At 40.7% G+C, this 25564-nt stretch overlaps 1 protein-coding gene and 1 long non-coding RNA gene across 2 annotated transcripts in view; both read right to left on the reverse strand.

Moving 5' to 3' along the window:
• LOC129434453 (immunoglobulin kappa light chain-like) overlaps positions 1-25564 on the reverse strand; it is a 112775-nt gene that overhangs the window by 77488 nt on the left and 9723 nt on the right. The gene's annotated exons all lie outside the window — the stretch shown is intronic.
• On the reverse strand, positions 7379-8356 carry LOC141364262 (uncharacterized). The gene is made up of 3 exons (XR_012369940.1): positions 8226-8356; positions 7907-8113; positions 7379-7821 (listed from the first exon to the last, which is right to left on the reverse strand). It is a non-coding gene; the product is annotated as an uncharacterized lncRNA (long non-coding RNA).

Consider the following 25564-nt stretch of genomic DNA (forward strand, 5'->3'; position numbering starts at 1 on the left):
CAGTCTAAGTCGTGTTTGTTTTTGCTTTATGGCGAAGGACGACACACACACTTAACTGTTTTGTGTGTTTGGGGAGGAGCATGCGGTCATGGCTTTGTACAGTCTGATGAGTGCGAGCATTGTGAATCATTCACAATATAAATGATTCGTGCTCGCCGTGATTGTTTCTGACCGCAACCTTAAATTAAGTTATATTTCTTTGCGTGATTCCGAAGCGCACTCCGGTGTTTCTTCGGGTTATGTGGGGGTAATTATAATAATGACGTTGATGATATCTCTCTCGGTTCTGCGGAGTTTCATAAACCAGCCTCCGAGCGTTTCTCGCGCGATGAAAGTCGGTCGAGGAGCTTCTCGAGGTGGTAACACGCGCCAGGTTGCAAATTGATTGGCCTCGCGAGCCAGAGAACCCCAAACAAAGCAAACTAGCGGATAGGTTTCTATAGTGACAAAGGGAGAGGACGAAACATGAGCCTCTCTTTCTTTGAGGATCTCCATGGTGAATTAAATAAATCATGGGAAAGACCATACTCATTGCGTGCTTCATGCCCACGGCGTCAATTTATGACTATCGTGGGTACGAAGACGCGCGGATATACCGAAATGCCACAGGTGGAAGAGACGCACGCGAATTATCTCTCACCTGGCTCGGCATCCTCATTAAAGAAGCCTACCCTGCCCACGAAACCGTGTAAATAACTTCAGCTCTCATGGGCAAAGCTTATCAAGCCGCAGGTCAGGCTGGTGCTGCGCTGCATACTATGGCAATATTACAGGCATACCAGGCTGATCTGTTAAAGGATTTGAGTGCAGGCGAGACGATAGACGAGACATTTGACGAGTTGCGTATGACTACAGATCTGTCTCTTCGTGTCATTAAATAAACGGCTCGCGCTATCGGCCGTACTATGTCTGCTCTGGTTAACACAGAGAGGCACTTATGGCTAAATCTGTCAGGCATAAATGAGAAGGATAAAACTTTTCTTTTAAATGCCCCTGTTTCCCCATTGGGTTTATTTGGTGACACGATTGACTCCGTTGTCACGAAATTCACTGAAGTTAAAAGCATGAGGGAATATTCCACTCTTTACAGTAGGGCTCGCCGGCGGGCGGGGCATATCATGTTACATCAGATCGCTCCGTCCCGTTGCCTTTACGAAGCCTCTCCACCTCCGCCGCCTCTGGGCATGCGGGGGGGGGGGGGGGGGGTTTCCAGCATAATGTTAAAGGCCCTCTGTCTTCAATGTTAAAGGCCCCCCGTGCAGGGTTTTTAGCATTCCCCTAAGAGGAAATAATAAAATTAATACCATTATCAGAGAGTCTGGCAGCGTGGAAACTACTGCCAGCCGTTTCTGCTTGGGTGATAAGCACAGTACACTTAGGATACATAATCCAATTTATTCGTCGTCCTCCGCACTTCGATGGCGTGATATTCACTTCCGTGAGACCGGAACGAACGCACGTACTGTTGCAAGAAATACAAACTCTACTGATGAAAGGGGCCATAGAACATGTTCCCCTTCCAGAGAGAAGGTCAGGCTTTTACAGCAGATACTTCTTGGTTCTTACAGTCTGCCTAGCTTTATCACCCCCGCACACACACAAAATGTATGGATGCAGCACTGGCTCCATTGAGACTCCGGGGCATCCGCATTTTAAATTACATGGATGATTGGCTAATACTAGCAAAATCGCGATAGGTGGCGCTCCAACACAAAAACATTGTGTTAGCACATCTACTTTTTCTAGGGTTGAGACTCAACGCCAAGAAAAGCGTTCTTTCTCATGCCCAGAGAATGACTTATTTAGGGATAGTCTGGGATTCGATTACGATGCGGGCACATTTGTCTCCCGCACGAATCGAGGCCATTCAGCATACCCTGAGCAGAGTCAGGCTAGGCCAGGATCTTACTGTGAAATAATATCAGAGGATATTAGGGTTTATGGCATCAGCATCCACTGTGATTCCTTTGGGGCTGTTGCATATGACGCCGTTTCAGAGCCGGAGGGTTTCATCCAAGGGCCAACCCTCAAAGGCTGATTAAAGTGATGCGCCACGGGCTTCATACACTAACTGTTGCCTTGGGTCCCACGCTATGAGCGACTTGTCATCGCAAACTGGTAATGACAGACGCCTCCCTGACGGGCTGGGGTGCGACCTTAGATGGTCGTCCAGCTCAAGGGGAATGGGAGGGTCATCAGCTCGGTTGGCACATCACTTGCCTAGAGCTGACGGCTGTATTTCTGGCCCTGAAATATTTTCTCCGCCAAATGAGAAGCTGTCATGTCCTAGTGCGGATGGACAACACAGCGACAGTCTCATACTTAAGTCACCAGGGAGGTCGGCGCTCGCGCAATCTGAACAAGATAGCGAGGCAGATTTTTCTCTGGGCTCAGGACAAGTTCCTGTCACTCAGAACAGTGTACATTCCAGAAAACCTATATGTAGGAGCAGATTTACTGTCCAGGCAGACATTATCGACTGGGGATTGGAAACCCCACCCAGACATAGTGTCTCAGATATGGACCTGATTTTACAGAGAGAAAGTGGACCTCTTGGCCTCTTTTCAGATAGCGCAATGTCTCCTTTACTTCTCTCTGAGTTCCCCAGCCCCCCTGGGTCTGGACGCAATGGCGCACACATGGCCGGACAAACGCCTTTATGCGTTTCCTCCAGTGGCGCTGCTCCCGCAGGTTCTAGCCAGAGTTCGCCAGCAAGGCTCTTGCCTCTTTCTGATAGCAACCGTTGGCTGAACAGAGTATGGTTTTTATAGGGATAATATCTCTCCTCAACGGCTCGCCATGGGCAAGTCCGGAGAGGAGGGGCGTTCTGTCTCATGATAATGCATCTCAGGCCCGACCTGTGGAATCTCCATGTTTGGCTCCTAAGGGTACCAACTGAGGGACACAGGTTTGTCGCCTGATGTTACTGACACTATTTTGAGTGCTAGGGCTCCTTCCACTAGAAAGAATTATGCCTTTAAATAGGGTGTCTTTGAAGCATGGTGCATGACACATAATGCAGATCCTGTTAACTGCCAGTTTGCTACAGTTCTGAGTTTTCTGCAGGAAAAGCTGTCAGCAGCTTATGCCCATCCACTCTCAGGTTTTATGTGGCCGCTTTTTCGGCTTGCCACGCTTTGGTGGACGGGGCGCCGCTCGGGAGGCATCCAACGATTGAGGCCTACAGCAAGAACTAAGATTCCTTCGTGGGACCTAGCTATAGTCCTTGAGGGTCTGTTTCAGACATCCTTTTGAACCTCTAGAGTCAGCGTCTGGTAGACTTCTGACACTAAAGATGGTTGTTCTAATGGCGTTAACTTCTTTAAAAAGAATTGGGGATATGCAGGCTCTGGCGATCTCGCCATCCTGTCTAGATTTTGCCCCAGGAATGGTGAAGTTGATTTTACATCCTTATCTTGATTACCTGCGTAAGGTTCCCTTTTCGACTGCACATCCGGTCATTCTTGAGACTTTCTGCCCTCCGCCGTTCACCACGCCGAAGCAGGAGTTATACCACAGATTGTGTCCAGTCCGTGCTCTTCAGACTTATGTCCACCGCACTAGCCAGTGGCGTAAGTCAGAGCAGTTGTTTGTCTGTTTTGGGGGCCGCAACAGAGGTGCTGCGGCCACCAGGCAGTCCATATCACATTGGGTTAGGGATGCCATTGCTCTTGCCTTTGAGGCGCGCTGTCAAGTCTCGCCAGCAGGTCTGAGAGCTCACTCCACCAGGGGAGTAGCCTCTTCTACTGCTTCAGTAAAAGGGGCCTCCTTGCAGAGCGTTTGTGATGCGGCAGGCTGGTCCTCTTCGCATACATTCATAAGATTTTATAGCTTGGATGCTCATGTCACTCCAGGATCTCCTGTCCTCGAGTCAACATCTCAAGCTGATGTCTATGCCATTTGTCCATAAAAGGGGTATCCCCCACTGCTACTTTTAGTAAGGGGTGCCTCCTTACAGAGCGTTTGTGATGCGGCGGGCTGGTCCTCTCTGCATACATTCATAACATTTTATAGCTTGGATGCTCATGTCACTCCAGGGTCTCATATCCTCGAGTCAACATCTCAAGCTGCTGTCTAAACCATTTTTCCATAAAGGGGTATTCCCCACTGCTATTTATTAGGAAGGGGTGCCTTCTTATAGATGTTTGTGAGGCGGCAGGAGCATCCTTTCCGCACACATCCACTAATTTTAGCTTGGTTGTTTATGTCTGAGATTTCTTTGCGGTCCTTGTGCACACACTTACACATCCGTAAGGGGTCCAGACATCTCCAAGCACGGCAGCGTGGGTATTGTCGTTCCCCATAGCGCTTAGCAGCGCAGCATCGAGTAAAGCTTTTGATAGGGAACGGAGGGGTTACTTGACTGTAACCTTGTTCCCTGAAAAAGCGGAACGAGATGCTGCGCTGTCTTGCCGTACAGTAAATGTACCAGGACTGGTCTTCAAACAAAAGATCTGATGACACAGCTGTTGCTCATCTATTTTATAGCCTCGCATTGGGTGCGCTGTGATGTCGTCATCAACCGAGGCTATATACCTCCGGGTCAATTTCATTGACGTGTTTGCACACTATATTCAGCTGGTCAACGATAAAGACGTTTCCCCATAGCGCTTAGCAGCGCAGCATCTCGTTCCGCTTTTTCAGGGAACAAGGTTACAGTCAAGTAACCCCTCCGTTCTTCACTCTCTATCCTGGAGAGCCGGTGTCCTGCAGAGCTTAGCTCCAACCTTAATCAAACACACGTACCTGTGATTTTCTAGAGATCATGAAGACATTGATTAGCTTTCAGGTGTGTTCGATTAAGGTTGGAGCTAAAGTCTGCAGGACACCGGCTCTCCAGGGTTGGGAGTGAAGAACACTGTCCCAAAGCCTGGCTGTAACTTGAGCAAACTTGGAACTTCTTCTCTACATCTGCAAGCCTTTTCTGAAGACGACACAGTAGCCAGCGATGACACTCTTAAACTGCCTAAAAGGAAAAAATTGAAGGGATGCATGAAAATACTTAGAGGTTTTACTTGAGGCTTATTTTGTACATTATGTTAATACTGCTTTCATTATGAAGGTCCAATTATATTCCTAAAGATTTCACATTAGTATTACTAATTACATTATACTATTAGGAAATAAATTTAAATACCTCCATGTACTCCTTTCTAAACTATATACAACAATTGCCATGCTTTCATTGTGTCTTGATTTTCTTTGTTTCTATTCTATGTAAAGAACTACAGATCATTAAGATCCAACCACAAGAAAACTATAACGTAACACTTCAGGATCTAAAAATGAGTGGGGTTTTATTGTCGTATTTGCTATTCAGTGTGTCTAATCATCTAGATTATCTGTGATTTTTATCACCAAATGACAAAGGAACTTGATTTCAGAATGTGAAACTAACATGTGTCTTGAGACTTTTGTAAACCTTATTTATAGAAACCAATGGCATGCATCATTGCAAGATGGTAATAAAAGGTAGCCTCTTACCACTGTTTTTGCCTGAAGACATTTCTGATATCATTTTCCTGATGTTCCTAGCCAGGCTTCTGAGATAGGTGCGGTGCAGTGGTGTCTCATCTCCCTCATCACAATGATCTTTGCTTCTTGAAGGTGCACTTTTGACATGTATACATCAAAAAAAATCTTCTTGGTGAGGGTGTTGCTGGATTCTGAAGTCACACAAATAACAACATCTTAAACACAATTTTGACTGGTATATTCTGAAAAGCAAGCAAAACAAAAGCAGTGCATGTACAGCCCATAATCTGGTGCAGGGTGCAAAATATTTGATTCAGAAAGTCGGCTATGAGAGGTTAAAAAGAAACACTCACACAGTAAAGATTGTCTCCCTTTATCTTTATATCTATATAAGAACAACTTCTTATGCTGCTTATGAGCCTTTAAATAATTCTCCTTATATCACATGTGGTGTAAGCCTGCTGAAGACCTAGTTTCAACATCACCCTAATGAAAAATAATGGACTAAATCTTCAGAGTAGCAGTAAAATTAAAATGAATATTTTAATTGTGTCATTCAATAATTTAAAAGTACAGACAAAAAATATTATGTTTGTTCTTTATCTGTTGTTTCTCTCAAAAGCACTTTTGGTGCAAAAGCACATTTGGTGCAATGAGGCACGACGCAAACTGGATGCTCCGCGGGTGTGCATTATTTTCAAATAATTCAAAGGACTGGAGTCAATTATTCCTCTTATACCACAGTTACCACAAACATTGCTCTGGTGCCTATTTTTAAGACATTTGACAAGCTAGGTGTGCAGTTATCAGAAATTAATGCATACCCACAGAACATTTCTCAGCCAATCAGAATACAGCATTCAACATACCCCTGGTATAACTGCAATCAACAAAAATGACTAAATGTTTTAGATGAGTTATCAACATACCAGTTATTATCACGAAATTTCGTGTTTTTTCGTAGTCGTATAACGAATTCCTGTTTTCGTGTGATTATCACGTATTGGTTACTCGACTGTTTTGTCCTATTTTCTTACCATTGTCGCTTCGGTTTAGGGTTAGATTTACATAAAATGACATCCCTAACCAAACCCAACTCTAACCCTAACGCCAGGCGACATATAAAAAAATAAATCAGGAAAAATAGTATAGATCAATATATTAAGTGACATTCTAATGCAAGCACCAAATCTAACCCTAAACCGAAGCGACAATGGTTTAAAAATAGGAAAAAACAGTCGAGTAACCAATACGTGATAATCACACGAAAACAGGAATTCGTTATACGACTACGAAAAAACACGAAATTTCGTGATAATAGCACGAAAAAAGAATCAAAAAAATACGTGACTATATCACGAAACTTTGTGAGACTGGGTAGGATTACAAAGGCTGGCTTTTCGATGAAGACTAAGAAACATTTGTTCAATTCATTTCTGAAGGTTATGTAGGTCATCACATCTGGTACCTACCAAATCCTAAAGCAAAAAAAAAAAAATAATAATACAAGTAAAGGATTATGATGTCTTTTAGGCTGTACATGTCCCAAATCAAATTAATGTCTCAAAGGAGTTTACAAGGACACAAGTTTATTGCGATTAAAACAGGATATACCTTTACTTAAATACTTATACATGGCAAAGATTCTCAGTTACAAAATTGATTATCACACTGCAATATTGTAAACCAATTTCAATAATGTCCATAAAATACATTACCATCAGTAGCCTTTTGTCTGACATCTTGTACCCACTGATTCACAATGTTCTCAGGACACCCCAGTTCACTGCTCAAATGTTCCCGTCTCTGAAAGAATGCCATAAAAATATGTTTGTCCTTGCAATCTTTAAAAGTGAGAAAAATCTTTGTGTCTAAATAACTCAGTCATAATATAAGACCTTGATGTATCTGCTGGATAATGCTGAAGGCCTTCTTGCTTCCGTTGGTTCCACCCAATAGCATGGACAGTTAGCATGTCATTCCTGGCTATTAACAAGACATGTATGTAATGAAGGAAGAAAGGTCCCATTAATGCTTGTCGTATTTCAATTAATCCAGAAACTGACAATTGAGTTTAAAATTTTTGAGAGAACTACATGCCAATTTTTTATGTACTTTGAACAGTTACAGCTTACTCTTATGCAATCTCAAAGTACTAGACAGAAAGAATAAAAAAGTGAAAAAATAAAGACAGGTTTCCTAAAATATTATAAATAGGCATCAATTAGATACTTGGTTGTGAGGCCACAACGAGACAGATAGCTGTTGACCATTTCGACCTCCTCAACTGCAGTTGTACCAGCACCTTCCTGATTTTTGCCAGATTATCTAACAAATGTGTGACACCTATATTACAACCATAAACAGTTACAGTGTATTAATAAGTAATACAAATACAGTTTCAAATGGTACGATAAAGAATATGCATTACCTGACACTTGGTTGAATGAGCCTTGGCATGCATGACAGAAAGGAAAGGTCTCATCTGCAGTAATGGTCTGAGGTTTTTCTGTTGCCATCTGCACAAAGAGTGAGCATTGTTGGGTGTACATGCCGGGCAGGTGAAGTGCTCTACACTGGATGTTTGCATGATCACAAGTGCAGAAATGTGCAGGTCTCACTGTAGGCAATAAACGGACTGAAAACAGAAGTTCAATAATTTGTGAGAAAGCATTAACAATGGGCACAGTAATATAGTTTAGAAAAAATGAGGCTGACAAATCACAAATAATCTGGTAGAACATGGATACCTGTAGCTGAAGCTTTGTATCTCTTCACTTCTGCTGCTTTTTAGTAGTGGACGTCCTTCAGCATTTTCTCCACCTATCGGACATTAAATGTACTCCCTTTAATGGCTGTTGCTTTGCCCTTGGGTTCCTTTGCCTTGCATAAAAGAAAGTGTGCCTTGTATGGTAATACTGAAATACAGCGAACTCTTGAGCAGTTCACACAATTATTAAACTCTAAATCACACACTTTAGAATTATCACAATACTGCAAGAACACAATCTCAACAAATATACTCACCTTGATTTGAGCATGTCTGCTATGAAAATAACACCCTCTGCTCTCCCTCTGTCTTGCTCAGCAGCCATTTTAACAATACTACATTGGTCAGACAAAGAGGCATAGGCTAAGTGTTTTGGACAGTGAGAGAGAGAGTAAAATGAATAAAATTACAATACTTGAAAACAGAGAAGTTTGCGAAAGAGTGAGTGAGTGACCCTTTTACTGTTTGTACACAATGATGACGTGGCAACGTATGAGCACGCAGTTTGGCAACGGAAGCATGGCAAGAATCAGCAGTGAAGCAACACAGACAGAGAAAGTTAGTTTAAAAAGTTGACTTATCTTCTACACAGTTACCAGATCTGTGTACTATAGTGGAGTGGATAGAAGACGTTAGAAGATGGCCAAATACTAAACGTATATTATATTAGTGCAACCAAATGCTACAACCAGACGTTTTGATGTGGGGAAATCATTTTAATAAACTTTCTGAGTTGCTTACACGTTAGAACCACTGGGAAATAACATCACTACCGTTGCCAAAATGCGCACGCAGGCTATTTGATCCCGTGGGCTGTAAAAGGGTCTATTGAAGTGGCTCTAACCTGTTAGCCCTCATTCCATTTTCCGAACCCCCCCACAAAAACTGTCATAGCCAAACTAAAATAGATACAGTTTATGAAGTCTTTGCACTAAAAGCATAAGTTTGGTCTCATTTGAAAGCAGACACTTGGAAGTTTATTAAGAGGTGAACATTAGTTACTGTCATAATGAAAAAAGATGTTATAGAGAGCTTAAATTATACTTTTTTATAAACTCCACCAAACATGTATGAAATATTGTTATGAAAATCTAAATGAAATTGGCCTTGGAGCAATCTAGAAATGCTCTGCAGTTAAAGCCACAGGTCTGACCATGTTCTGTTTTAAATCTGAAGATGATACCTCTAAAACTCTGTATTTTATGAAATGTTTTTTAGACCCATGTCATGTAAATTTATTTAGAGAAAACAGCAAAAATGCTAAGCTAATGTTTGTTTATTTATATCTCACAACATCCTTTCAGTTTATTGTCCTTCCTCCGTGTTTTAAACAGACTCATTAAATAAGCATCCGGATGAGTCATTAACAACTTTTAATCCGGGATATGGCTGTCTAAATGTTTATTTTATTATTATTATTATTAATAATTGCTCATAATTTCTATTTAGTGTTTTATTTCCTCCTTTTGTCTCAATTCACTTTCTTTTTATTAAAGTCCTTTCTTACAAAAAGAAACTTACCTTAAAGAAGCTTTACCAGTCAAAATTATTCCTAGAAACACATATCTCATATCTCCAGACAGCAGATGTTTACAGAACAGCTAGTACGTTAGCTTAGCATACCATCAAAACACTACAAATAAAAGCATTTATAATAAAACTCACATTATAACATCAAAAGTCGAGTGCTTAAACAATCATGCGTGATCTGATGTGGCTTTGGATCATAAAATAAGACCGAAAATAAACAATTTTATGTTATTTATGCTGTTAGCTTAGCATAGCATTATAATATACAGTACTGTTATGAAAATAACAGACATAGCGTTAAAAATACAGACAAACCATATATAATCTTAATCGTGTTTATTGTCTCCATGGTTTTAAAACATCAAAACATCTTTATTTGCATGTTATTATAAAAACAGCGATCGCTCGTTGCAGGTCACTGTTCAAGTTCACGTCTGACTGACAGCTGCTGCTGAGCTGAGCTATGATGTCTTATTCTTTCTATGAAAGTTTATGAAAGAGTTTCAGACTTTAGCGCCCTCCGGCTTCACGTATGAATGAAACAAACTTAGTGTGAATGCTTACAGGACTCCAGCTTGCTCATATCGCCATGTTTTGAATAAAAATGGGTGAAATATTACCCCCACTGCAGAAATTTGAAGTAAACATATAAAATTGAAGTAATATTTCTCCAAATATGCATACTTTAAATTAAAAGCCCCGATAGATGTTGTTTTATCGAGTGCTTTCATGACGATCACGGAGGAGTATTTTTATCAATGAGTGCGGCTGATGGGGTATATTTCAAATTAAAGGTATGTACCGTTTTTCATTTTCATAACGCCTGACAAAAATGAAGAAATTACTGTTACTAGGATTCTCAGATTAAAATAAAGGTCAAAAACTAAATCTTAAATCAAAACACTTTTTAATGATGTATAGTTGTTTAATGTAAGTACATTTAAACTAACTGTAGGGGCTAAATCTTTACTTACAGCCCCGCGGTGCTTGCTAGACTGGGCACTTTGTTGACGCGCATTTGTTGTCCATTCAAACGAAGAGAAATTCAGAGTTTATTCACGATTAATACTTTATTCTCATCATTGTTGCAATAATCCATAAAGGTACACATACATCCGTTAATGATGTCCAAACATACACTAGGTGACGAGGTTTCCCAGTATAACACACTTTGGGTAAAACATCAAAGCGGTCAAAAAGCTATGTGTGCTCCCCCTCCGTCAAGCAACACCTGGTAACCACATGAGCGTTCCTACCTATATTTCGTGAACCCAGTTAGGTTAGAGCGACACCTATTGTCCCAATTAAAAACAAACAATAAAACATAAGACCAGATGGCTCCTACATCCTGGCCCCTAATTGTGATGACTAACAGACAAACAATTCTGTTACATAACAAGGAAGGAGCCATACAGGGGAGATCACAATATACAAAATTTACCTCACACATAAGCACACCACAGGCTTTAAACAAGTGCTCAAACAATGAAGCTTTAAGGGCCGATCTATGATTCTTGCAGCAGACAAAGTTTTGTTACAGGTCTTTCAATAGTGTTTGTCTTTGTCTGCAGACGTACTGATCGCACAAGCCCCTTTTTATCACAAAAAGCCTCCAAGACTCTTCCAAGTGGCCAAGAACCACGTGGGGCAGCAGGGTCCATGATGATCACAATATCTCCAGCTTTAAGATTATTCCTCCTTTGATTCCATTTCTGTCGTTCCTGTAATAAAGGTAAATATTCACGTATCCATCTCTTCCAGAAGAGATCAGAGATATACTGGACCTGTTTCCATCTGCGTCTGCTGTACAGATCGTGTTGCTGAAACAGTCCAGGTGGTAAAGATGGATTTCCTTTCATGAGCAAAATATGGTTCGGAGTCAGGGGTTCGAGATCGTTTGGATCGTCAGACAGTTTGGTGATGGGTCGATCATTTAAGATGGCTTCAGCCTCACACATAACTGTATGGAGTCCATCATCGTCCAGCCTTTGCTGTCGAAGCACTGCGTTAAGGATTCTCCTCACCATGCGGATCACACGCTCCCAAACACCACCAAAATGTGACCCTGCTGGAGGATTAAAGCTCCACTTAATTCCCCTCTGCCGTAGCACTCCTTCGATACGTGCCTGATTTAAACCTGCCAGTGATTCCCTTAGTTCTCTCTCTGTTCCTATAAAGTTGGTCCCATTATCCGATTGAATATGGGAAACTTGACCCCTCCTGCATATAAATCGCCGTAGCACATTTATACATGCATCTGTATCCAAGGAGTTAGCTACTTCTAAATGGACCGCTCTGCTGGACAAACAGGTAAAAATCACACCGTAGCGTTTGACTGTACCCCGTCCTCTTTTCACATCTATCGGTCCGAAGTAGTCGACCCCCACGTTGGTAAATGGTGGATGATTGGGAAGGATCCTTTCCTTTGGCAGATCTGCCATTTTCTGTTCCATCATCTTGGCATTGTGTCTTCTACAGAAACAACATTCCGTTATTATTTTCCTCACAGCTGTATTAGCACCAGTAATCCAATACCGTCTCCTCAATGTGGACAAGACATGACTACGGCCACTATGACCGAGTTGTTGGTGGATGTGTTTCAAAATAAGTGTAGCTACATGCTGGTCTTTGGATAGGATCAGTGGATGTTTAGTTTCTTCTGGTAACGCACCCTTTGTCAACCGCCCTCCTACTCTTAGGAGGCGGCCGTCCAAGCGTGGATCCAACTTATAAAGGATGCTCTGTCTGTTCACGGCACCATTCTCTGATGACAATTTGGCAATTTCCTCAATAAATCTTTGATTTTGGCAGTATTGAATTATGGCATGTTCAGCCTCACACAGATCATCTAGCGACAGAGTTCTTCTTTCTGACACAATCTCACGCTGTCTTTGTGTGTTAGAAGCCTCAGATGCCCTTCTTTTGTAGCTTTTGTTCCGAAGTATCTCCTTTAACTTAAGGAACCAAGCTACTGCAACCTTCAGTCTCCTCCAATCTGAGAAGTGGGCAATAAGACGATTAGTACCAGTAGAGGAATCACTCACATTGACTACATTCACAGCAACTTCCCTTTTAACCTCAGAATCATTTGCTTCGATCACAGAATCCACTACGGTGTCTGGCCAGTCCTCTTCTGGTTTACAAAGAAACCCTGGACCGCCGATCCACCTGCTGTTTCCGATGAAGTCTCCAATCCTTAATCCTCTAGATGCGTCATCTGCTGGGTTTTCCTTGGAACTAATGTATCGCCACTGTGATGGTTTTGATGCTTCTCTTATAGAGGAGACCCTATTTGCCACAAATGTATGGAAACGCTTGTCTTCATTCTTTATGTATTTAAGGACGGACATACTATCCGTCCAAAAGACGGATTCTTGCAGTGCAATCCGCAACTCTGTTCGAAGCATCAGGTCAATACGGACAGCAATTACTGCGGCAGTGAGCTCCAAGCGAGGAATGGTAATTGCCTTTAAAGGTGTGACTCTAGCTTTACCCATCAGGAATCCCACATGGACATTATTTTTATTGTTTTGCATCCTGAGATAAGTAACAGTCCCATACCCAGTCTCACTAGCATCTGAAAAGTGGTGAAGTTGGGCATGTGTGATGTTTCCAAAACCCTTTGGTTTAATACACCTTTCCACCTTGAACTTGGATAGCATATCCAACTCCGCCATCCACCTCGTCCATTGATTCAGTATGTCAGAAGGAACAGTGTCGTCCCATCCAAAGTTTCTTCTGCAAAGCTCCTGCAACATGATCTTAGCAGGCAAAAGAACAGGTGCAAGAAAGCCAAGAGGGTCATACACTGAACTGGACACTGACAACATTCCACGTCTGGTGCACGCCGCTTGATGGATTTCCATTTTAAAGTTGAATGAATCTGTCTCTGCACACCACTGTAGGCCCAGAGCACGCTCAAGAGGAAGTTTGTACATGTCTAGATTTAGTTCATTCAGATCCTTTGCTCTATGTTCCTCTGGCAACGTTTGTAATACAATGCGGTTGTTGCTGACCCATTTTGTTAAAGTAAACCCTCCTCTTTGGCAGAGGGCAGTCAGATGTTTGACCATAAGTATGGCCTCTTCCTCGGACGCCACACTCTTTAAACAATCATCCACGTAAAAGTTTTCTTTAACTGTCTGGATCACCTCTGCTGAAAAGTCGGCCTGGTTATCATCCGCTGTTTTTCTTAGAGCATAGATGGCACAACTCGGGGATGATACAGCGCCGAACAAATGAACAGTCATACGAAATTCAGTTACGTGTTTGGTCAGATCTCCCTTTGGCCACCACAAAAAGCGCAGAAAGTCTCGATCCTCCTTTGTGACCTTGACTTGATGAAACATGGCTTGTATGTCGCCCATGATTGCCACTGGTTCTTGTCTAAATCTCAGGAGGACTCCCAACAGTGTACTATTGAGATTAGGACCTTGCAAAAGTTCTCGATTCAGGGAGGTTCCCTTAAATGTTGCAGCACAGTCAAACACCACTCGTATAGTTTTCTTCCTTGGGTGGTGTACCCCATGGTGAGGGATATACCACACGTTGCTGTTGCTGCCACTCAGCTGCTGGGTAGGTACCTCCTCTGCGTATCCTTTGTCGACCATCTCGCTGATACGTGAACTGTACTCCTGAAAAAAGAGCTCATTTTTCAGAAATTTCCTCCTTAAACTAAGTGCCCTTTGCTTTGCAACAGAGAAGTTGTTAGGCAGAGAAAATTCTTTCTTCCTAAAGGGCAAATTCAGGCAATAGTGGCCGTGTTCGAGAATTGAAGACCTTTCCATAATTTCCATGAATTTGATGTCTTCTCTTGATAGTCCCTTTTCCTCTGTAGCACTCTCGTTGAAGTCATGGTTATATTGGTTGTTAAGCATTTCTTCCAAATTACACACAGAAATCCTATTAACCATGGCTGTCATACACTCTGCACTGGAACTGTTGTTTCCTTGCAATGGGCCATTAATAACCCAGCCTAATGCTGTCCTCATGGCATATGGCCCATCTCCACTGCTGTTAACAACCTCCCAGGGCTCCAGCATTTTAGGCGCATTGCTTCCGATCAGCAGGTCCACGTTAGCCTTTATGCTAGGGATTTTAATCTTTGCTAGGTATGGCCACTTCGCCAAATCTCCCTCAGTCAATATATTGTCTGCATTTACAGGCATTTTACCTTGTGTAAGGGTTTCTGGAAGCCTATAAAAGAGGTGTTTGTCGATCCCGGAGACCTCCAAACCTGAGACTGAGTAAGCTGGTACCACTCTTTCTTGCCCCATGGTTTGTAAGAGAAAATGTGTACGTCTCCCCGCAAGGTTAAGCCTTTGCATAAGCTGCTCTGAACAAAATGTGGCCGAGCTTCCAGGATCAAGAAATGCATACGTTTGAATTATTTTATCTCCTTTAATGGACTTAACTTGGACTGGCAAGATGGGAAGCAAACAACGATCTCCTCCAGTGCCTGTCTGACCACATGTTTTTGGAGATGCTATTGGCGCTTGAGCCTCTGGTTCATTTAAAGTCTCAATGGACACATTGGCAGTCTCTCTCCTATTGATGTGAAGTAAAGTAGGGTGTCTTTGCCCACAAGTGCTACAAATCAAACGCCGTTCACAGTTCCGACTCCTGTGCCCGGAGCGTAAACAGCCAAAGCAAAGATCTTTATCCTTGAGAAAACTCAACTTGTCTTTGTGTCTCATCTGTTTGAACTGTTGACAATACTCCAAAGAGTGACCTTGAGTGCAATATACACAACCTCGAATCACTAGTGAATCATGTTCTTGTGGCGTATTCCTCCATTCCCTTTCACTTTCCGTTGATTCGATGGGTGCAGTAGTTGTAGCAAAACTGTTTCCTCTAAATCTATTTCCTTGATGTAACTTTGGTCTATTAATGACCTTAGATCCAGTTATTCCAGATGCTAAGTCGCTAATGTCGCCATACAAGGGATCGGATAGGATTCTGACCTGTCTTTCTATCAATTTCACCAGATCTACGAACGAGGCTCTACGTTCGGTTGTGTCTGATATGTCAAATGCAAGAGTTCTCCATCGCTCTCTGAGCTTAAATGGCAATTTCCCGACTACTGCCCTGATGTTGCTTGGCATATCTAGTTCCTGCATGTACTGTAGTTCCTCCATCATATTACAACAGCCGCGCAGAAAAAGAGAATAAGCCTGCAAAGCACTGACATCCTCAGTCTTTATAATAGGCCAGGACAAAGCCCTTTCCATGTATGCAGCAGCTATTTTGTACTTACAGCCAAAATGTTCTTGTAGCAGCTGTTTTGCTTTAGCATAGCCATACTCGGGTGTCATGTGAAGGCAGCTACGGACCAGCTCCCTTGGCTGGCCCCTAGTGAACTGCTCAAGGTAGTATAGACAGTCACTGTTACTTGCCTTCTCCTGCACTCCTTGTTCAAATGCTCTCATAAAGGATATATATTGCAGCGGATCTCCATCAAATAAGGGAATATCTCTGACTGGCAATGATGATAAACGCTGTTGTTGGACAAGGGCTGATGTAATTTCATTTTGCCTTTGCATAACTGTAAGAAGGTCTTCCGACTGCCTCAGGTCTGTTGGTTGAGTATCAAGTTCCCGAGTCGGCATTAATGCTTCCCTTTCCAGTGTAAGATGGCTTTGTCCTTTTGTCCACTCTTTAGGTCTAGTTACAAGATGTTGGTTAACTCTCTGTGGTATCCTTGTAATTGGTAATGGGTTGTTAGCTGGCGGTACCAACCGCTGCTGGAGTTCACTCTGAGGTATTACATTTATGGCATTTGCTGATGGCTTCGATCTGTTTCTAGCTTCTCTCTCCAAATAAGAATTCATTGCATTGGATACCTTCGAATGGCTGTCAGAGGCCTGGAGCACCGCCAGCTTAGCTGCAGACTCCGCAAGCATAGTTTCCAATTCCTGTCGTTCCTTTTGCCTCCTTATTTGCTGTTCTTGTTCCTCCAATGAATGCTTTTCTTTTAGCGCTGCCATACGGGCAAGCAGAGCTGCCTTGTCTGCCTCTGCTTGAATTCTTGCAGAGGAAGTGGTGCTTGATCTGCTGCTATATGCACTCTTTCTGCTTGAATGTTGACTGGCTACGTTTGAAATGCTATCCTCTGGATTAATACCATCATCAATAACATTGACATTAGTAACATTGATTACATTTTGTTCACAACCATCAATGACACTTTGTTCAACACTTGAAAGCCATAATTGCACCTTAGAGATAAATTCATCATTGTTCAACATTTTTGCTTTAAACCACACATCATGTTTCTCTTGTTCAACTTCTGGTAGCATTCTCATTACAGAAGTGTGGACACCTTTAACTTCATCACATAACTTAAGGAGATTATTAAAAGCACACTGAACTTGTGATTTCTCTCCCTTTTGTATGAGCTCTCTCATTTCTATTTTCAAATTACTTGCTTTATTTAATATAGCCTTTCTGTCCTTTTGCAATCGTTCAAGTTTTTCAGCAAAGGCTTTAGCAGTTAATTTAACAACACGTTTGTCTTTGTCCCTTTGCGCATCAGCGCCATTTACAACACTTTTGAGAACGGTTGGTGGCGGCCCGGAGGGCTTATCTGCAACGTCATGCGTCTCCATAACTCGTTTAAATGGCCGCAAAAGTTCGCAACACAGTAACGTTAGCAACGTGAGGTTTAATAGTCCGCCCCAACCCGACTATCACCAATGCATTGGATTTTTTGCCCCGAAATGTGTGCACACAAACCAAACAAATAAACCTGAATGGCCATTCAATATTGTAGCGCTACATACCTCGCGTCGGGCGCCATGAATTTCTGTCAGCTCTCGAAGTGCAGTGTTGATTTCAACTGTGCTGTTAGTAGATGGTCTTTGAATCCGTTGACTCCGGTGTAAACGCCGTCCTCCCGCTGTCCACGGCTCAGCTCGATGAACACGCCGTCCAATTGCTCAATACTTCGGCTATAATCCACTGCGACGTCCTCAGCGTAACTTAAACGAATGCGGCAGTAGCCTAAACTAATCCGTTATATCAATATCCTGAAGCATAAGCTTTTTGACTTGTGTAGGGGCTAAATCTTTACTTACAGCCCCGCGGTGCTTGCTAGACTGGGCACTTTGTTGACGCGCATTTGTTGTCCATTCAAACGAAGAGAAATTCAGAGTTTATTCACGATTAATACTTTATTCTCATCATTGTTGCAATAATCCATAAAGGTACACATACATCCGTTAATGATGTCCAAACATACACTAGGTGACGAGGTTTCCCAGTATAACACACTTTGGGTAAAACATCAAAGCGGTCAAAAAGCTATGTGTGCTCCCCCTCCGTCAAGCAACACCTGGTAACCACATGAGCGTTCCTACCTATATTTCGTGAACCCAGTTAGGTTAGAGCGACACCTATTGTCCCAATTAAAAACAAACAATAAAACATAAGACCAGATGGCTCCTACACTAACAGTAATTTAAATTATGTAAATAAATAGCTCTTCAGTACATCCACGCCCTCGCGCAGGTTAAGAGCCGTTGGTTATCTAAGAAAAAGTATAAACTGTGGGTGATGTTAACAGGGAAGGGTGGTGGGTACTGACCGGACCTGAGAAAAGAAAACAAAAACATGATTAATTCTCTTACAGCAAAGTCTGCTAGGTTTGTCATATTACATATGCAGAACTGTAAACAAAAAGGTAACAGTTATGCTACCTATAAATAAAGCATAAACTGCATAAATGAACAGTTGATCTGAATTCAGAGAAATAGATGAAATAATTATCTTGGTACTTGAAGCTTGGTTAGATATGGTTACTGTAGTCAAACTTTTACACACTTTCTTCTGACAGATTTATTAACAACAATTACAGAACATAACACAATCAATTTTAATCCCTTCTAACGATCAATCCCAGATAGCACACGTACGTCGCGGAGACGTCTGCTAAATATCGCTTCATCTTCTGTAGATCGGCCGCGAACATTGAAAAGTAAGACGTCTGCAATATCTCTGCAAGACGTCTTGGCGATGTCTTGAAACATTCGAAATTTTTACGAGCTGCATACATCTCCTGGAGATCTTGAATCCGAGCAAACGCAGACGAATCAGCTGACCGAAATGCTCAACTCATTTCATTGTTTACACTCATTTCTTGTTTAATTGTATTGAACACAAACAAAAAGATTGAAAAAAAAAACCCTCAGCTGCATATAATTTGCCAGTTTTTTAAGAGTTTTGCATTTAATTTGCATTCATAAAATATAATTATTATATACCCTACCTCATATCACGTGTAATATAACATGAAATCATACCCTTATTTGCGTTTAGTCCAGTTTCACTTGCATATTTTGCAGTTCTGACGAGACGCCTGCATATAAATTGCGTTCATGTTTTAAGTGCAGAATAAGACACATAAAGGTACTCAAAGTACCTTGTACACAGAAATAATCTTACTGGCAACATTTTAACAAATACACTGTAACAAATAATGGACAGCAGTCTCTGCACCGTTCTTTAACATATATCTATATAGATGAAGAAACCTTATACAATGTTAAAACACATTATACATGTATTCATTTGACCAGGTATTATCCAGCATCACAGCATGAATTGTTTCGACAAGTTTGTTTACCAAATTCAATTTATGAAACCTATGTGCTGAATGTTCATTACATCCAGAACTTAAAGCTATGACATTTACTACCTGCTCATTTAATCACTGCACAAGACCCAGAGCTGATCATGACACTTTACATTTTAGACTTTGCATGTTCTACATAAAGAAGTAATTCTTTAAAAATGAATGAATTTATAATAACCCTAAAAATGAAAGCATTAAAAACACTGTGATGTAGTAAGTGCTGAAAGTACCATGTGACACTATGAATATAATCACAAATAATGGAGACTGTTACACAAGACTTAGATGCAACTTTAATTACAATACAACATTCGGTACACCAGGGGATTTTAAATTGTGTGTCAGGAGGACCCACTTGTCCGTCACACAGTAGGTTAAGGTGTGTTGCACACCGTAATGATGCAACAACAGTTTGGCCAAATTAATAATTAACAATGACAATGGTTTTGAAAGAATATACCATAAAATATTTGGTATTGCAAATAAACTTATATTTACTTTACATTATGAAATATTATGAAAATAAAATGACTCCACTGAAAGAGAACAAATGTGTTTTACCCCATTAAAAAATGTATATTTAAAAATATTTTAGTGGGTCTAGAATAGATTACACTTGTCTAATAGGTTTTGAAATGAGAAGTTTGGAAACCCCAGCTTTACACAATACTAGTCTCAATTAAAGTTAAAGGAATAGTCTACCCTTTTGCCACACCAAACTATGTTATTACCTCAACTTAGACGAATTAATACATATCTATTGTGCACTGTACAGCGCGTCGTGAATGTGTTAGCATTTAGCCTAGCCCAATTCATTCCTATGGTACCAAACAGGGAAGCCACCAAACACTTTCGTGTTTTCCCTATTTTAAGACGGTTACATGAGGAGTTATACCAGTAAGTATGGTGCCACAAAATAAAACTTTTTTGGTACCATAGGAATGAAAGGGGCTAGGCTAAATGCTAACACATTCACAACGCGCTGCACGGTGCACGCACCGAAAAAAGATAGGTATGTATTAATTCATCTAGGTTGAGGTAATAACATAGTTTAACATTGGACTATCAACACCAAATTAATAATGCAATTACATGCAAACAAACCTGTCAACCGTCAATATATAACAGATACTACACACCTGTGTCCAATACATCAAGATTCTCCCAACATTTTAGGGCTAGCTTATTACCACAGTTCTGGCTATTCTTCATATTCTGTGTGGTGGTTAGTTTGCAACAGTGACAAAAATGAACTTTTCATTAACATTACCATTTGTTCACTTAAAGGATAATTCCGGTATTTAACCACGAACCACTCGGTGAGTAGCACAGTTATGAAAATGAACGTTAAGTGTTGTTTTAATGACATGTTTGTGCATGGCCATTGACTTCCATTCTGAAGCAGTCAAGAGACGCTTCTAAACGAGTCAAAAACTCAAGACACGACCCATTGTCAACATTTCTGTGTCCATCACTGTAGTTCATCCAAAACAAACCAGAAATGAGACTCAAAGTGTTAAATACCGGAATTATCCTTTAAGCTGACTTCCAAGAGCACAGTTATCTAACACAGTCTACTGTAAGTGTTTTTTAACATTAAATATAGATTAATTTTTTTGAGAGAGATACAAAGGACAAATGTCTCTGCTTGCTGCCTTCATCCGTGTGACCAATCAATGGTTGTGTTAAAAACATGATAATCAGGTGCTAACAATTAGGTGAAATATTGTGCAGTGTTACAGACAACTCTGATTTCTGATGTTATGTCATTAAATATCCTACCTCCGACCTCAATGCATTCCAGTCAATCACGTATCACATTTGCGTGTTTACCACATAATGAGACGCCAGGAGAAGGTTGTGCTCTTGTGCCAATTATGGCAGAAAACGGTTACTGGATAATTTAACATTCATGTTCATCTATATTACGTGCTGTTTAAAGTTTGTTTGCGGTTCATGTAAGGCTGTGAAAGGCTAGCCACCACCTTGTCTGCAATGTCAAATGACGCATCTCGTTGAGGTCGGTGTTGATCGATCTGGTCCAAGTTGAGAGGTCGGATACTCCACTTTGTTTCTTGTTCCTGACTTCTTACGGGTTTAAGGTCAATAATATCCAACATCCAAGTTGTCTCGAACACAGCATTAGTTCATAGACTCCAGTTCAGTTCTATCTGTAACAAAAGAACACAATGAGACCATCATCACATCAGACAAAGTATTTCATTTATATAAATTGCACCCAAAGAAAAACCAAAATATTAAAAACATGACAGATCAAAATCTTCATTTAAACCCAAAGGGGACTAGCCTGGTAATACCATTCTCTGCTACTTTGCTTGAGCGGAAGTACAAAGTCTGATGTAGTCAGGCTAAAAGGGGACATGGTCTTTAAATAAAACACCCAAAATGCCCCTCTTTTTAAGAGTTTTCAATATCTCCACCACAGTAAGAATTTTTTCTTTCTCAATACTTAAACATTAAAGGTCACGTTTTTCCTGATCCCATTTTTCAAACTTTAGTTAGTGTGTAATGTTGCTGTAATAGCATAAATAATACCTGTAAATGATAAAGCTCAAAGTTCACTGCCAGCCAGGCAATGTATTTTCTTTAACAGAATCCCCCTTCCAATACAGCGAACGGCCGGTTTGTACTACAGCCCTCTACTTCCCGGTTGAATGACGTCAAAGCAAGTGTGTTTGACTAAACTCCGTCCTGGCTAAGATAAGCTGCTATTGAATCACAACACACTAAACAAGCTACACAATCAGAACTTGTTACGTATTTCTGAAGGAGGGACTTCATAGGACAAAGAATACATCAGCCCGTTTTTAGGACAGTGAAAGGACTATATAGATATGTAGATTGTGTGAAAAATACCGCATGTGAAACATGTACACATGTTATATTGCGCACTGTAAACACAATAAAATCTTCAAAAAACACAGGAAAAACGGGACCTTTAAAGTTGTTCAGTATTATGGTTGTAATCAAGAAAATGACAATGCAATTTTATTTAAAGATCACATCCCCTTTGGGTTTAAATGCAGATTTTGATCTTTCATGCCATGAAGGCAATAACGCAGAAACATCTGCCCTTGTATTGTTTGATTAGAAAAACAGGTCTAAGCACCTAAAGCCGGGAGAGGATGGTGAGGGTGTTGATTGAACTAGATCTATTGACCCCTAGATAAAATAATTAATAAAAATAATGTTTTTTTCTTATCTGTCCTGTCCTATTTTGTACTGCAAAATAAACAAAAGCAAGTGACCATAGTATAAAGAGGATAAACTATGGGTAATAAGGTATTTAGCAAGGCTTACATTTAAACATTTTTGTTTTATCTCATAGACTATGTTTACACTGTCAGTTTAAATCTGATTTTTGTGTATATCCAATTTGAATGACTGACTGTACACACTGTGTATGACAACTCTTCGTGTTTGATTTGTGTGACCTGAGGCGCATTATCTTTTATCCAAAATAGCTGCATTGGTTTTTAGCAATGACGTTGCGTTGATGTGTTTGAAATAAATGTGCTTGAATTCATGCAGCAACAACCAGTTTTCATAAATGAAAAATAAAATATTGTCTTTTTATCCAATTCATCCAGGAAATCATTTGGTAATTAAAATAATGTACCCTAAAAAACCTTTCATTAGTAAGACCGCATTCATTACTTTACTAAATATGGGAAGAGACTCACAGGTGGAGGTAGAAGTTTGGTCTGCACTTTCCATAGCTGGTGCACAGGGATTGTGGTAGGCTAGTGACACAATTGAAGAAGACTAGTTAAAAATCTGCTTTACAACAGAGGTTGAATTAAACTTTTTCATTTTGACAGATAAGGCTGTAACAAATCTGTCATAATCAATTAGGACTAAAATTAGGGATGCACGATATATCGGCCGACATATCGTTATCGGCCGATAACTGCTTATTTTTAATATTATCGGTTATCGGTCTGATAGCAAAATTAGGCAGATAAATGAAAGCCGATAAATTATGGATTATTTTGGTTTGTTGAACCACTTCACTTGCTCATTGCTGGTCATGTGGAGTTTTGATTGGTGCTTTCTGTGACATAGCACGAAGATGACACATGTTGCGGGCTTAAGAAGAGTATGCTAGTCTAGCGCAAAGACAAGATGTCCGCAGTCTGGGAGTTTTTCATTGTGAAATTAATAGGAATATTTATCGGCCTATATATATATATCGGTTATCGGCCCCTAACTATAACGAGTTATCGGTTATCGGTATCGGCCAAAATTTCCATATCGGTGCATCCCTAACTAAAATATCAACAAAACACAAACTATCTGAATCTGTCTGAACTCTAACATTGAGGTCTGGATAGACAAAGTGAGTGTTTATCTGTGTAAAAGTCAGACCAACATTGAAGACTGATGCAGTTGTCATTAAGGCTGATTTTGTCAGACCTACCCCAATGCCTCTACACAAGTAGGCTATGCGGCACTTTTCATTTACACGTTTGCGTCGTTGTTCGCATCGATGTGCATTTACACTTGCAGAACGCTAGTAGCCAATGTCCATAGGCATTTACCAATGTAAAATACAACATCAAGGCAAAAGCTGAAAAAAATAAAAAGTGGCAGAAAAAACCCTTGTTGGGGGCCAATCACACCAAATGCGTTTTAAATACGTGGAAACACAAGGTGCACCTTTATTTGGTCACTTTATAAAAAACAGTGCAGTGCAGCGCAGCTTTTTATATTGCTAGGCAACCACCGAGGCAGCTGTCCTGTCAATCAAATATCTAAGCGTGAGCGCTCTTTTGCTCTTAACTTTCATATAAGCAGAAACTTTAAAAAGAGGACTCTTGCACTGACTTTGATCGAAGGTGAGAGGTGCATAAACACACAGGAGACAGTAAGTAACTGAAGTATGTTTGTTTCAAATAACTGTAAACATCCGTCCTACAACGGAAGGCCTGCCTCTCCCCATATTCAATTGGACAATGGAAAGACACAAATGACGTCGGGTGCTTTTCTGCTCTTAGCGCTCCTTCAAAAACGCATGTTGCAGTAGGGGGCAAAAATGCAAGGCGTTCAGTGCCATTAACGACGCACATAACGCTCAATGCTGCAGTTAAAAAAGATTTACCTCAAAGTAAAGACAACTGGATCTGAAGCGTAATGATGGTCTTCAGAAGGCCTCTCATGGTGGTCTTGATTCAGAGGTGTGAGAAGACTACCAAGCACCAGAGCCAGCAAACAGGTGGACCAAACATCAAGCCAGAATTCTGCATGAGTCAGGTAAGCAGAATAAAAGACGCTGTAAATAAACAATAATAAAAGATGGTCATTAATGACTTAATGCTTTGATATTCATGTTAATGCTTTGAAAATTATCTTATTTCTTTCAGAATTTTTGTCTTTTGATATTATTGCCTAATGCAACAAATGGAAAAAAGCATACTTTATGACAACCTTAGCAGCAGAACACCATGACTTTCTCCTGGGTAGACGAGAAAAAAAGTTTGGTATCAACACCCATCTAACAATTAAGGTAAAAGATAAAGTTTTATGATCCCTGCATTCAGGTTAGAGTATGGGGTAAGTTGACCGTTCTGTGGGTGTTTCTCAAATGCAAGGTTGCATCCTATGGAGGCTGCGTCCATCTTAGACATGTCATTCTGAGATTTCGAGGTTAGAATCCACCTCAAAAGCTAGAATGAGATGGTTTAGTTTGATGTCCAAGGCAATGTCATAATGGTTTCCGCCCCAGTGGTCATGGCATGAAAACTTTAAAGAGAGAAGTTGAAAATTAGCAATGCATCACCAAAAAAAAAAAATCCAATACTGTAGTACAGTGAATAAAAGTCATGTATCAACAGTCTTTACAACATGGACAGTTAAACCTTTTGTAATTTAATTAAAACAACAAAAGAGAAAACAAGCAGATTGAGATGTCCTTCAACGATGCTTGATGACGTGGCAGCCGAGACATGCAGCATTCTAGGACGCAGCCTTATTAAAAAAAAAAAAAAATGGACGCAGCCTTATTTATTTTTATTTTATATATGTATAATGTACCCCCTGACTGAACTTGTATTTCTTATTATTTAAAAAAAAATATATTAAAAATATTTTTAAAAGAACGCAGCTGTGCGTTTGAGAAACGACCGGAAACGACTTAT

Source organism: Misgurnus anguillicaudatus, chromosome 6, assembly GCF_027580225.2.
Source record: "Misgurnus anguillicaudatus chromosome 6, ASM2758022v2, whole genome shotgun sequence".
Classification (NCBI taxonomy): Eukaryota; Metazoa; Chordata; class Actinopteri; order Cypriniformes; family Cobitidae; genus Misgurnus; species Misgurnus anguillicaudatus.